This window comes from Neolamprologus multifasciatus, chromosome 16 (genome assembly GCF_963576455.1).
Source record: "Neolamprologus multifasciatus chromosome 16, fNeoMul1.2, whole genome shotgun sequence".
NCBI classification, from domain to species: domain Eukaryota; kingdom Metazoa; phylum Chordata; class Actinopteri; order Cichliformes; family Cichlidae; genus Neolamprologus; species Neolamprologus multifasciatus.
In genome coordinates this window covers 1,908,861-1,919,957 of record NC_140454.1, presented here as the reverse complement: position 1 = coordinate 1,919,957, position 11,097 = coordinate 1,908,861, and the positions used below count along the sequence as shown (strand labels likewise).

General features: G+C 37.8%; 1 long non-coding RNA gene across 1 annotated transcript; it reads right to left on the bottom strand.

Annotated features, from left to right (window-relative positions):
• Positions 1 to 818: 818 nt before the first annotated feature.
• Positions 819 to 1,977, bottom strand: LOC146499968 (uncharacterized). Its single transcript, XR_014869992.1, has 2 exons — positions 1,648 to 1,977; positions 819 to 1,012 (listed from the first exon to the last, which is right to left on the bottom strand). It is a non-coding gene; the product is annotated as an uncharacterized LOC146499968 (long non-coding RNA).
• Positions 1,978 to 11,097: the final 9,120 nt, after the last annotated feature.

Here is an 11,097-nt window from a genome sequence, read left to right as displayed (position 1 = left end):
TGATGCCACCACAGAGTCCACAGAGGTCTTCAGGAGCAAAGCCTGCACTCCAAAAGATCTCAGTCAAGGTGCAGAGATGTTTGAGGACCAACTTCTCGAAGGGCTCCATCACATGTAAGGTAAGTGCGACCGGCCTGTAGCTGCTGAGGTCCTTCAGATGTGTGGTCTTCAGTACTGGGACCACACAGGAGGCCTTCCACAGCTGTGGTACTTCCCCCAGCTTCAGGCTCATGGTGAACATGTATGCCATGATGCTCCACAGTTGGTCTGCGAGCTGGACGCTGGAGCTGATGCCATCTGGACCTGCAGCTTTTTGCACCTTGATCTTTGAAGCTGTAAAAGAAGAAGGAAAATCTCAAAATGAAGTTTAAGTGGACATTAAAACTAATTTAATATCTTTATGTTTCTCCGTTGTTGTCACACAGCAAATCCAGCATGTCCAAATTAACACTGTCAGATTTGATTTCAACACTTTTAAAGTGTCTATATGGGTCCACACCAGAGAGTGTTAATTTAACTCTTTTTGGAGAGTTGGTATGTTAACTCTGATTTAGTGTTAAACACCAAATCTGTCTGGAGTTGATAATTTAACACTTGGTGTTAAGAGTTTATATATTAACTCTCAAAGAGTATTTTAGTTTAACTACGTAAGAGTTATCTTCTAATTAATTCTAAAAAGCGGGAATTTTACTGTTCTGAACTTCTAGAAATTTCTTTTGGAAATAAACATTTACTAAAAAGACGCAATGGTTTTTGAAAAACATTTATTCTGAACTGTGCACCACAATTTCAAAACATTTTCTAAAGATGTAACAGTGTACATGTTCTCACTTTCATTAGAATTTTGTTTATCAAAAGGTCTGACATAGGTGAGCTGGTAAATGCAAATAACAGCATTCTCATCACTTATTTCAATAAATACAAAATACAATATGCATGTCCTTCATTCATCACTTTGTGGAACTGCAACGCACTTCTGCTCTCCCCCATATTCCATCTTCACAAGCATATCCTATGTGGAGATTGAATAAAAAATTAGTTGACACTAATTAATGGCACAAATCAATTGCAGCACAGTAAAAAAAAAAAAAAAAAAAAAAAGGAATCCTTTGAGCCATTACTTGTGTAAAGTATTTTCCCAAAAGACAAGGACACAGACAACAGGTAGTACTGAACTAAATGTAAAACCTCAACCTTTTTTATTTTTACCTAAACCGTGTGCACAAAACTCTGGAGGATCTAAATGCTAACGTAGAACCCAGTCAGGACGTCTGCTACTGCTGTCTGCTCGTTTTTTTATGGGAGATCGTTTTCAGGCTTCAAGTAGCACCATTATACCAACATTTCACATTCTAGACATTGTTTTAAGTGTATTTGACCAAGAAATTTAACCGAAAATTCACATGCAAGCTTTTTTTCAAGGCTGTGGTATTTGCCGAAAACAATACCTTTCAGCTAGCTAAAACAGCGAGCGGTGCTTTCAGCGAGCAACACGGCTAATGCCTTTCAGCTAGCTAAAACAGAATATTATGCTATCAGCGAGCAACATGGCTAATGCCTTTCACACAGCTTTGTCTCAACTCCAAAGAGCCACAGAAGTAAAAGCTAATAATAATAATTGAAACAATCTTTGAAAAAATGACTTACCAAGCATGGCAAACAACTCAAATATGTAGAGCAAAATGTTCTGAAACGGCTTCACTTCAGTTTCGATTGGAGCCGTGCTGGGGGCGGAGTCTGTGAATTTACTCTATTGGTGTCATAGCCCCTGTAGGAGTTCAGAGTTAAGAGGTCAAGAGTTAATGTTTCCATTGTAACACCTCCAGATTTGAAAAAGAAACACTCATTTTTAACACTCGATTTTAACTACTATCATTTTACACCTCAGAGTTACATTAAAAGCATGTGACTCTACTTAGAGTAAAATTAACTCTAAGACTACTAACACCAAAACATTTAACACTTTTGAATTTGCTGTGCAGAAGTCTTATTTTGCATTTTGAAAAATTTGAAGTTTATTCATTGATTTCTGATAAATACCTGTTGGCTTGACACCGAGGACCAATAGATGATAGATGATCTACATTGTGTCTGAATGCTAAATCTGTTTCATGACACTAGCATAACACAGTTTCCTATTTATGTGCTTGAAATTTAGCAACAGACACATGCAGAGGTGCACTTGTATTCATGTTGACTTGTTCTGTGTCAATTCCTGAGAAATATTAATTGACTGCTGTTCTCATAATTTGATAGGTGTGAGATGGATGTTCAAGTTTTACTGGTTTTATTTTAAAATATCTTCATTCACAGGGTCCAAGGTCGTCCTGGCCTCAGTTACAGTGTTGTTACTGACTGAATTTCTGTATTTATTCAGATAGAAAAACTTCATCATTCAATATTTATTTGGCACTATTAACATAGTTTGTTTTTCAGTTGTTTACACACTCACACTGGAATTTTAAGATACAAACCGTGGATCTCATGTATTTTTTCTCCCACTAGTTTTGCACTTTTGGTACAAACATTTTTCCTTCTTCTCTCTGATTTTTCATCTCTAACTGTGTTTTTGCAAAACCCTAAAATCAAATCAAAGGTCATTTACACTGTGAATAAATCCCTAAAACATGAGGGAGAAAATCCTCACTTCACTGTGAGTGAGCACTTGGCAACAGGATGAAACCTCCAGCATCACTCTGATAAAACCACTGGGTGAAGATTACAGACGATGAGTTCTGCAGAATGAAAAACACTAAATTAAAAAAGTATCTGTTTCAGCTAAAATGAGACATTTGTCCAATGATCGCTGCATGTTACTGTGTTCACATATTCCACATACAGCAGACTCATTCACACAGACTCTGGTTTAATGACACTGACGTGGGGCAAATACTGAATTTACAGGTTGATTTTACAGCAGAAAAATTCAAACCTGCAGCTTTTAAATATAACAGAGTTAGAAGTTAGCAGGAAGTTAGCAGGAAGTTAGCTTGCTAGCTTCCACCTAAGCATAATATAGCATGTTCTGACTGAGAGGTTTCTGAAAAATTCAAACCTGCAGCTTTTAAATATAACAGCGTTAGAAGTTAGCAGGAAGTTAGCTCGCTAGCTTCCACCTAAACATGATATAGCATCTTCTGACTGAGAGGTTTCTGAAAAATTCAAACCTGCAGCTTTTAAATATAACAGAGTTAGAAGTTAGCAGGAAGTTAGCTTGCTAGCTTCCACCTAAGCATAATATAGCATGTTCTGACTGAGAGGTTTCTGAAAAATTCAAACCTGCAGCTTTTAAATATAACAGAGTTAGAAGTTAGCAGGAAGTTAGCTTGCTAGCTTCCACCTAAGCATGATATAGCATGTTCTGACTGAGAGGTTTCTGAAAAAATTCAAACGTACAGCTCTGTTATCACTTCCAACATAAATGAAGACAGAAAACGAAACAGCAGTGACGTTTGTAGAGTTACTGAAGTTGGGCTAGCTGCTATATAATGATGTGCTACGTGATCGCTAGCTACACAGCTACGTTAGCATAGCATAAACACAGTGAAGCTGGAGGATGAACGCTAACTTTTTTCCACTTGATAAAAGTTAACATGAGGGATTCTGGAGATCAGGGACAAATGCAATCAAACTTCAGTCAGGAGAACAACTGAGATAATCCATCTACAATACGAGGTTAGTCATTAATATACTGCTGCTGGGCTGTAGTTACATCGTAAGGGTTTAAAAACTGAGCTTAAATAAATGATTAGCGGTAATAAAAACCGAGAGAGGCCGACAGTGATCACTGACTGTTTTTAGGGGCTTGTTCAGATTAAATAGACACAAAACATTAAAACATGTTAAAAACACAACAGCCTTATTAAAGCCTTATTTGTTCATATTTCATCACTTAAAGACCGGATATCCCACCTGCTGTGACTGTTTTAATGCAGCACAGCCGTTGTTATTGTCACTTGTCACATCCTGTTTATGACAGTTAAAATAAATTACATTCATATAAGAAATAAAACTGTCTTGTGTAAACTGTATGTGGTGTTAAATATGCCTATACTACTGTACTTTAACGTCGGTGATAAGGGTGGTACTTCAAGAGCCATTTATTTTATGGGGTGGTGCTCATTGTGAAAAGAGCCACTGTCTCAGCCCAACCCAGCAGTGACTGTGAACAGGCTTCCACTATACTGCACCATGTTTGATGCTTCCTGATATCTGAGTCTTCAGATAACAAAAATGACTGTTCTGTAATTATTCATCAGCACTTTACAATGTGAATTAACCAGATGGCATTAACAATAAACCATCTGCAGATTAACACAAGTTAATATCGGTGTTATACTTTACATACTTGTGCAAGTTTTAATCTATTCCATTGGGTTAGGGTTAGCTGATTAGTCCTTATTGGAAATTATCGCTCATTTTCTTCTTCTCTGCTCTTTTTTCCACCTTTATCCTCGGTCCCATCAACTCATCACCACATGGAAAACAAACTTGCCACCGAGCATGTGCTCATTGCATAAGGACAGTGGTGTTATTAACACGTTTACTCATAAGACAACAGTAACACCTGCTTTCCTGCATGGCTGTGAAGTGCGTGACCAAGCTCAGCAACAGCAGCCTTGCAGCCTCTTCCACTCCAGCACCTTGTTTATGAAAGGACGGCCTATCTCTGCCTTTGCTGTTGTTACAGCGGGATTACATTTTTTTATTTTTCAAAGAGCTCTGTTGCTGCCATCAGGCTTTATGTTTCATCACAAAGAGACATCAAAGGCGGATGAGGAACTCCAGCCGTCCTTTCTTCGTGCCTACTGGAGAAACCCAGATCTGTGTCTTGGGTTAAAGGGAGTTCTCAGCATCTCCTTTCTCCATGAGGAGGGCGGAGCTACAGGCTCTGTCACTGTGTGCAGTACAACACCGAGGCTGTGAATACTACATTTTACTTTTTAATTGTGACATTAAGTGTGGGGTCCCCACAGCAGGTGAATCTACATGTTTGATGTGGCAGATTTTTAAGTTGCTTCTCTGTCGTCCCAGTTTGACACTAGAGAGCTTTCACGTGTTAGACAAATGTGTTAACTGCTACACCATGGAGCCACTATGAAAGCCCAACAAGTATTTAAAGAGTCAGTGAAGATGATCCAGGTCACCTGAGACAAAGCTGAAGGCTCTTCTTCAGGTTCTTCTAGACGTTTTAGTCCTCCAACAGCTGATGGGGACTCTCGTATGGCTGTCACGTTGGAGGTGGTCTTTAGAGTCCTTAAAACACTGTGTCAGCGTCGTCATTGCGATCACATGACCCAAGGTGTGAATTCTTTGTTAGCCCACCTTGCAACTGTGTAGACTGTTAGTGGGAATCCCCTTTTCCAGGTGGTCATAGATGCCTTCCTTTAACCCTTTAAAGCCGGTCAGAGCAGCACGCTCTGTTTTGTGTAACTATTTTTAAATCCCGGTAGCTCTGCAACCACGTGAGCTAGCGCAATAATTTTTTTTGCATATGAAACCGGAGGAGTTGTACTTACATCTTATGCCATCAGCTTGTCCTCGGTCACAGTTTCCTTCCACATATAGCTGCAAAAACTGCATAAAAAGCGCTTGCAGCAACAAAAACATAATATTCCAGAAACACGCTTTACTGATCCGATCAGCTGTTTGTAACACTTCCTACGTTGGAATAGACGTCAGAGCGAACTTTTGCATGTCCGCCATGACCTGCCCGAAACCGGAAGTGATGTCATTTTTGCAGAAATGTAGTTTTTTTACCGTCAGGGCCTCATGAGCCTATACTGGTGTTTTAAAAAGTTATGTTTGACTTTATGACTTTCTGTGTGGTTTCTGGGATGCTTAGGACTCATATTGCACTGCTGGAAATAGTTTATTTTGATGCATATGCTGCTTTTTTGCAAATTTGCATTATAATATTTATTTTCGTTTTTCCTGCAGTGTATAAAAATTGGTGTATTTCAAAAATAAAACTATGAAGACACTCAAAATAAATTTCCTGTGGTGGGAAACTATTTTGTGCAACTTTTTTGTATTTACAGTTTTGAGGGATAAGCCTCTTAAATTTCTCTAATTCGAAATATATGTTAAAAAAGCAAAAACGATTTTCAATTTTTTTGTAGTTTATTGCACTTTTTTGCAATTTATGTAATTACTATGCACTTAATGCAGACATATTATTAAAATTTAGGCTGTAATGGTTGTATTGATGTACAGCAACTTGAAATGCTCCCAAAAATGGCTCCACAGCATGTAAACATATAATATAAGCTCTGGCAGACTTGGTTCTATGGTAGGTCTTAAAGGGTTAACCTCTCAAGCCATCCAAAAGGTGAACATTTGTTTTCTCAGAAGGCTGACTCTCTGTAAGTTTAAAGGCTGAGTCTCCCATGTTGTCGTCTTTGGGGTGTTTGTTGTATAGCCCTCTGTACCTCATCAGCAGACTCAGCAGGACGAGGAACGTCTGTGTGACAGTGGTGTTGTTCCACATGTTCTCTCTGGTTCATGTTTGAGGTTCTTTTGAGGTATTCTCATATTTCCTCATTTTTCCGAGGTCATCATTCAGGAACATGGTGGGTAGCCGTTAACGTAATATGTTGACGATTTGTCACCTAGCGTAAAATGTTACGGTTTGGGAGTGAGAACGTGTTGACTGACAACATGTAAATGAAGCAGCTTCTGTTGGGCTGTACTTGAACGCTACATGATTGTTAAGCTAATGAACACCTTATGTGAGTGTACATGAGACAAAAGCAGGCTGTGGGGGCTCAGGGACGGTTCTCGAGCAGACTGAGGAGAGGAACTCCTATCAAAGGATCTTTTATCCTCCCCTCTCAGGGTTAGAGAGGCTGTGATTGGTTCAGTGTGTTTGTCTGTCTGAAAATCAAGGCAAGGTCACAGCAAGTGTGCAAATCTGTAAAAACTTTATATTACCTTCAATTTTTATGGACGATCTTCAAACTTCACAGCAACAGGAGAACAATATGTGCAGAGGCAGAATTGATTTGACTCTTCATCGTCTCCACCGAACTGTAAAGATCTCTTCGTCCTCCTGACTCAACGTGTCGGGTTTGTCCTTTTTACTGATTTAGTGCTCAGTCCTGATAAAACACTTATTTTAGGCAATTTTACATCCAGTTGAACTTTTTAAGCCGACCCACAGTTTCCCACAGACATGCAGTTAGTGGGCTTGGGTTAGTTCCCCACAGGTGTGAGTGTGAATGGTTGTGTGTCTCTGTGTCATCCCTGTGTAAGAGCAGTGACCGGTCCACGGTGCACCCTGCCCTGTGGTAGCCTCGCTCCAGTGTCCTCTCCTTATCAGCTCCACCCTGATAAGGAGAGGTGGAACAGAACGGATGGTTTCTCTCAAAATGTAAATGAGCCCACCCACCTCTTTAATCACACTCTGCATCTCTTCTTCACATGTAGCATAGAAACTGAACAATTAAGAGCATTTCCTGAAAATCTTTTTATTACGTTTAATTTTACAGGAGTAGATCACACAGCAGTGGAAAATAAATTTCATTACACGAGCTGTCTCTCTGTGCTGTAACCAGGTTTAACAAAGTCCTTCTCCACTATCGTCTTCTTCGATGCAGCGTGCCAACACAATGCAGAGCAGCGAGGTCGAGGAGCTTGTTAATAGTGTCACATCCACACTGCGTACACGAGTGGAAAACTCCCTCTGTCACTGATCACCAGAAACAGCCCAGGTTTCTTTTCAGCTCTGTGTCTGTCGAGCCGATCATTAACTAACAACCTCCCTACGAATGCGTCACAGATCATATGGGAACTGTTAAAACTTATTCACAGCCATCCCACAGATTTACCATAAATACAGAAACAACAGCTAATATTCACCTGAGTAAACTTCAGTAATGTTTTTGTGTAAACCATGAACCTTGACTCATGTCTATACGACTGTTTCATTATTAATCAATGCTTCAAGTTAAATATGATAAATTTATCTTTACAGGTTATTTAGCTCATGTTTCTAATATGTTTGGTTATTAAAGCAGCTAATTATAGAGTAACCTGTTTGTTTGTTTGTTTGTTTGCTTGCTTGTTTGTTTGTTTGCTTGCTTGTTTGTTTGCTTGCTTGCTTGCTTGCTTGTTTGTTTGTTTGCTTGTTTGTTTGTTTGCTTGTTTGCTTGTTTGTTTGCTTGCTTGTTTGTTTGCTTGTTTGTTTGCTTGTTTGCTTGTTTGTTTGTTTGCTTGTTTGTTTGCTTGTTTGTTTGTTTGCTTGCTTGTTTGTTTGCTTGCTTGCTTGCTTGTTTGTTTGTTTGCTTGTTTGTTTGTTTGCTTGTTTGCTTGTTTGCTTGTTTGTTTGCTTGTTTGCTTGTTTGTTTGCTTGCTTGTTTGTTTGCTTGTTTGTTTGCTTGTTTGCTTGTTTGTTTGCTTGTTTGTTTGCTTGCTTGTTTGTTTGCTTGTTTGTTTGCTTGTTTGTTTGCTTGTTTGTTTGCTTGTTTGTTTGTTTGCTTGTTTGTTTGTTTGCTTGTTTGCCTGTTTGTTTGCTTGTTTGCTTGTTTGTTTGCTTGTTTGTTTGCTTGCTTGTTTGTTTGCTTGTTTGTTTGCTTGTTTGTTTGTTTGCTTGTTTGTTTGTTTGCTTGTTTGCTTGTTTGTTTGTTTGTTTTGGAAGAGGTTGCGTGTTACAGTACGTCATGTGATAAATTCCAGTTTGTGCTTATAAAAACGTCGTCTTCACACACAGTCGTCACCACAGGCTTCCAGTCTGGGACCAGTACTGTTTACAGGTCTCCCTGCTTCCCTCAGGTAACAAAAATAAATACATGGAGCCGTTCATTTTCATTGATTATACAGATCAATATAAACACAAAAACAGTCTGTCTCAGAGTTCAGTTGAAATGTCTTTGTTTCTATACCCCTGCAGTAATACATGTTTTATAGCAAATACTTCAACCACATAAATATACTTGACTAACAGAAAAGTAGTAAGTCAAGTCAATGATGTCTTATCTTAGGTTTTTAAAATAAAAATAAATTAGTTCATAATTGTTGTTATCAGCAGGAACAGATCCTGGACACCGAGACGTAAGTGGTGAGTTTTTATTTGACACAAAATCTGCATCATAGTGAAATCAAGTATTCAGAAGAATAAATAATGAGTTAATGGCATCATAACCTCTGCACACTATATTAATATCTTTCTTTGTAATATTAAGCTGGAGATTATTTCTATGACTTTAACATCTTATGTAAGAATGCTGACATATTTTATATATTTATGGAGTAATAACGTTATATGAAGTAAACACTTATAAATGTAAATCTAATCTGATTGGATCAAATGTTTTCTGTAAGTCTAGAAATATTGCAACAGGTCTTTTCTTTCTATACAGTCTGATTTTTTCCTACAAAATCAACAACAGTCAGTGTTGTTGTTGTTCATGCAGAAGGTTGTGTTTGTTTACAATTTCATTTCTTTGGACAAATAACTTTTCCAGAATCTTAGAGGGAAAATTGAAACTTCTGTATAATTAAAGAATAGATGTTTAATAAGCGAAAGCTTTCGGTGCACAAAGACTGAATAACTGTGACGTCGACATGTGTTTATGTTGTTATAACAAACATGATGAGTTTCTGCTGTTTAATCTGTGGGCTGTTAATTATGAGTCTTCTGTTCCTTTAGAAACAGACTGTGTTTATAACATCTGCTGTCTTTTCATTCATGCTGAGTTTAGTCGTAGCTTTGACCTGTTTACAGAGACTTTCGTAGGTTTCAGGTTATTTGTAATAAAATAAAGATAATAATAATATCCTTCACTTTTTTAAAACCCTCCAGGTGTTTGCTGTTTTTTAATAAAATACTATTATGTGTTATTTTCTTTGATCTAGATATCCACGGGAATTTATTTTTGTAATGTATTTATTTATTTTTGTAGGTTTTATGAATTCTTCATGCAGTGATGCAGTTTTGTAATCATAAACCAAGGCTTCAGTGTTGTGCACTTTTCCTCCTAAGGGCCCATTTTTATTGGACAGACAGTATTTGTTTCAGTGTCTTTTGCCTTTTTTTGTATTTTCTTAATAAACTGCAGTCGTGTTTATTCATGTTAAACTTTTCTAATCCATCGTCAGTCGTAAAACTTGTCCTATTAGTTTTCTTCTTTTTCACAAATGTCTCCACCTGAGAGCACTGGCAGACGGTCACATCAGTCACATTATCTACTGATATTAACCCTTTAAAGCCGGTCAGAGCAGCACGCTCTGTTTTGCGTAACTATTTTTAAATCCCGGTAGCTCTGCAACCACGTAAGCTAGCGCAATAATTTTTTTTGCATATGAAACCGGAGGAGTTGTACTTACATCTTATGCCATCAGCTTGTCCTCGGTCACAGTTTCCTTCCACATATAGTTTTGCAAAAACTGCATAAAAAGCACTTGCAGCAACAAAAACATAATATTCCAGAAACACGCTTTGCTGATCCGATCAGCTGTTTGTAACACTTCCTACGTCCATCAGCGCGAACTATCGCATGTCCGCCATGTCCTGCCCGAAACTGGAAGTGACGTCATTTTTGCGGAAATGTAGTTTTTTACCATCAGGACCTCATGAGCCTATACTGGTGTTTTTAAAAGTTATGTTTGACTTTATGACTTTCTGTGTGGTTTCTGGGATGCTTAGGACTCATATTGCACTGCTGGAAATAGTTTATTTTGATGCATATGCTGCTTTTTTGCTAATTTGCACTATAATATTTATTTTTGTTTTTCCTGCAGTATATAAAAATTGGTGTATTTCAAAAATAAAACTATGAAGACACTCAAAATAAATTTCCTGTGGTGGGAAACTATTTTGTGAAACTTTTTTGTATTTACAGTTTTGAGGGATAAGCCTCTTAAATTTCTCTAACTAGAAATATATGTTAAAAAAACAAAAACGATTTTACAATTTTTTTGTAGTTTATTGCACTTTTTTGCAATTTATGTAATTACTATGCACTTAATGCAGACATATTATTAAAATTTAGGCTGTAATGGTTGTATTGATGTATAGCAACTTGAAATGCTCCCAAAAATGGCTCCACAGCATGTAAACATATAATATAAGCTCTGGCAGACTTTGTTCTATGGTAG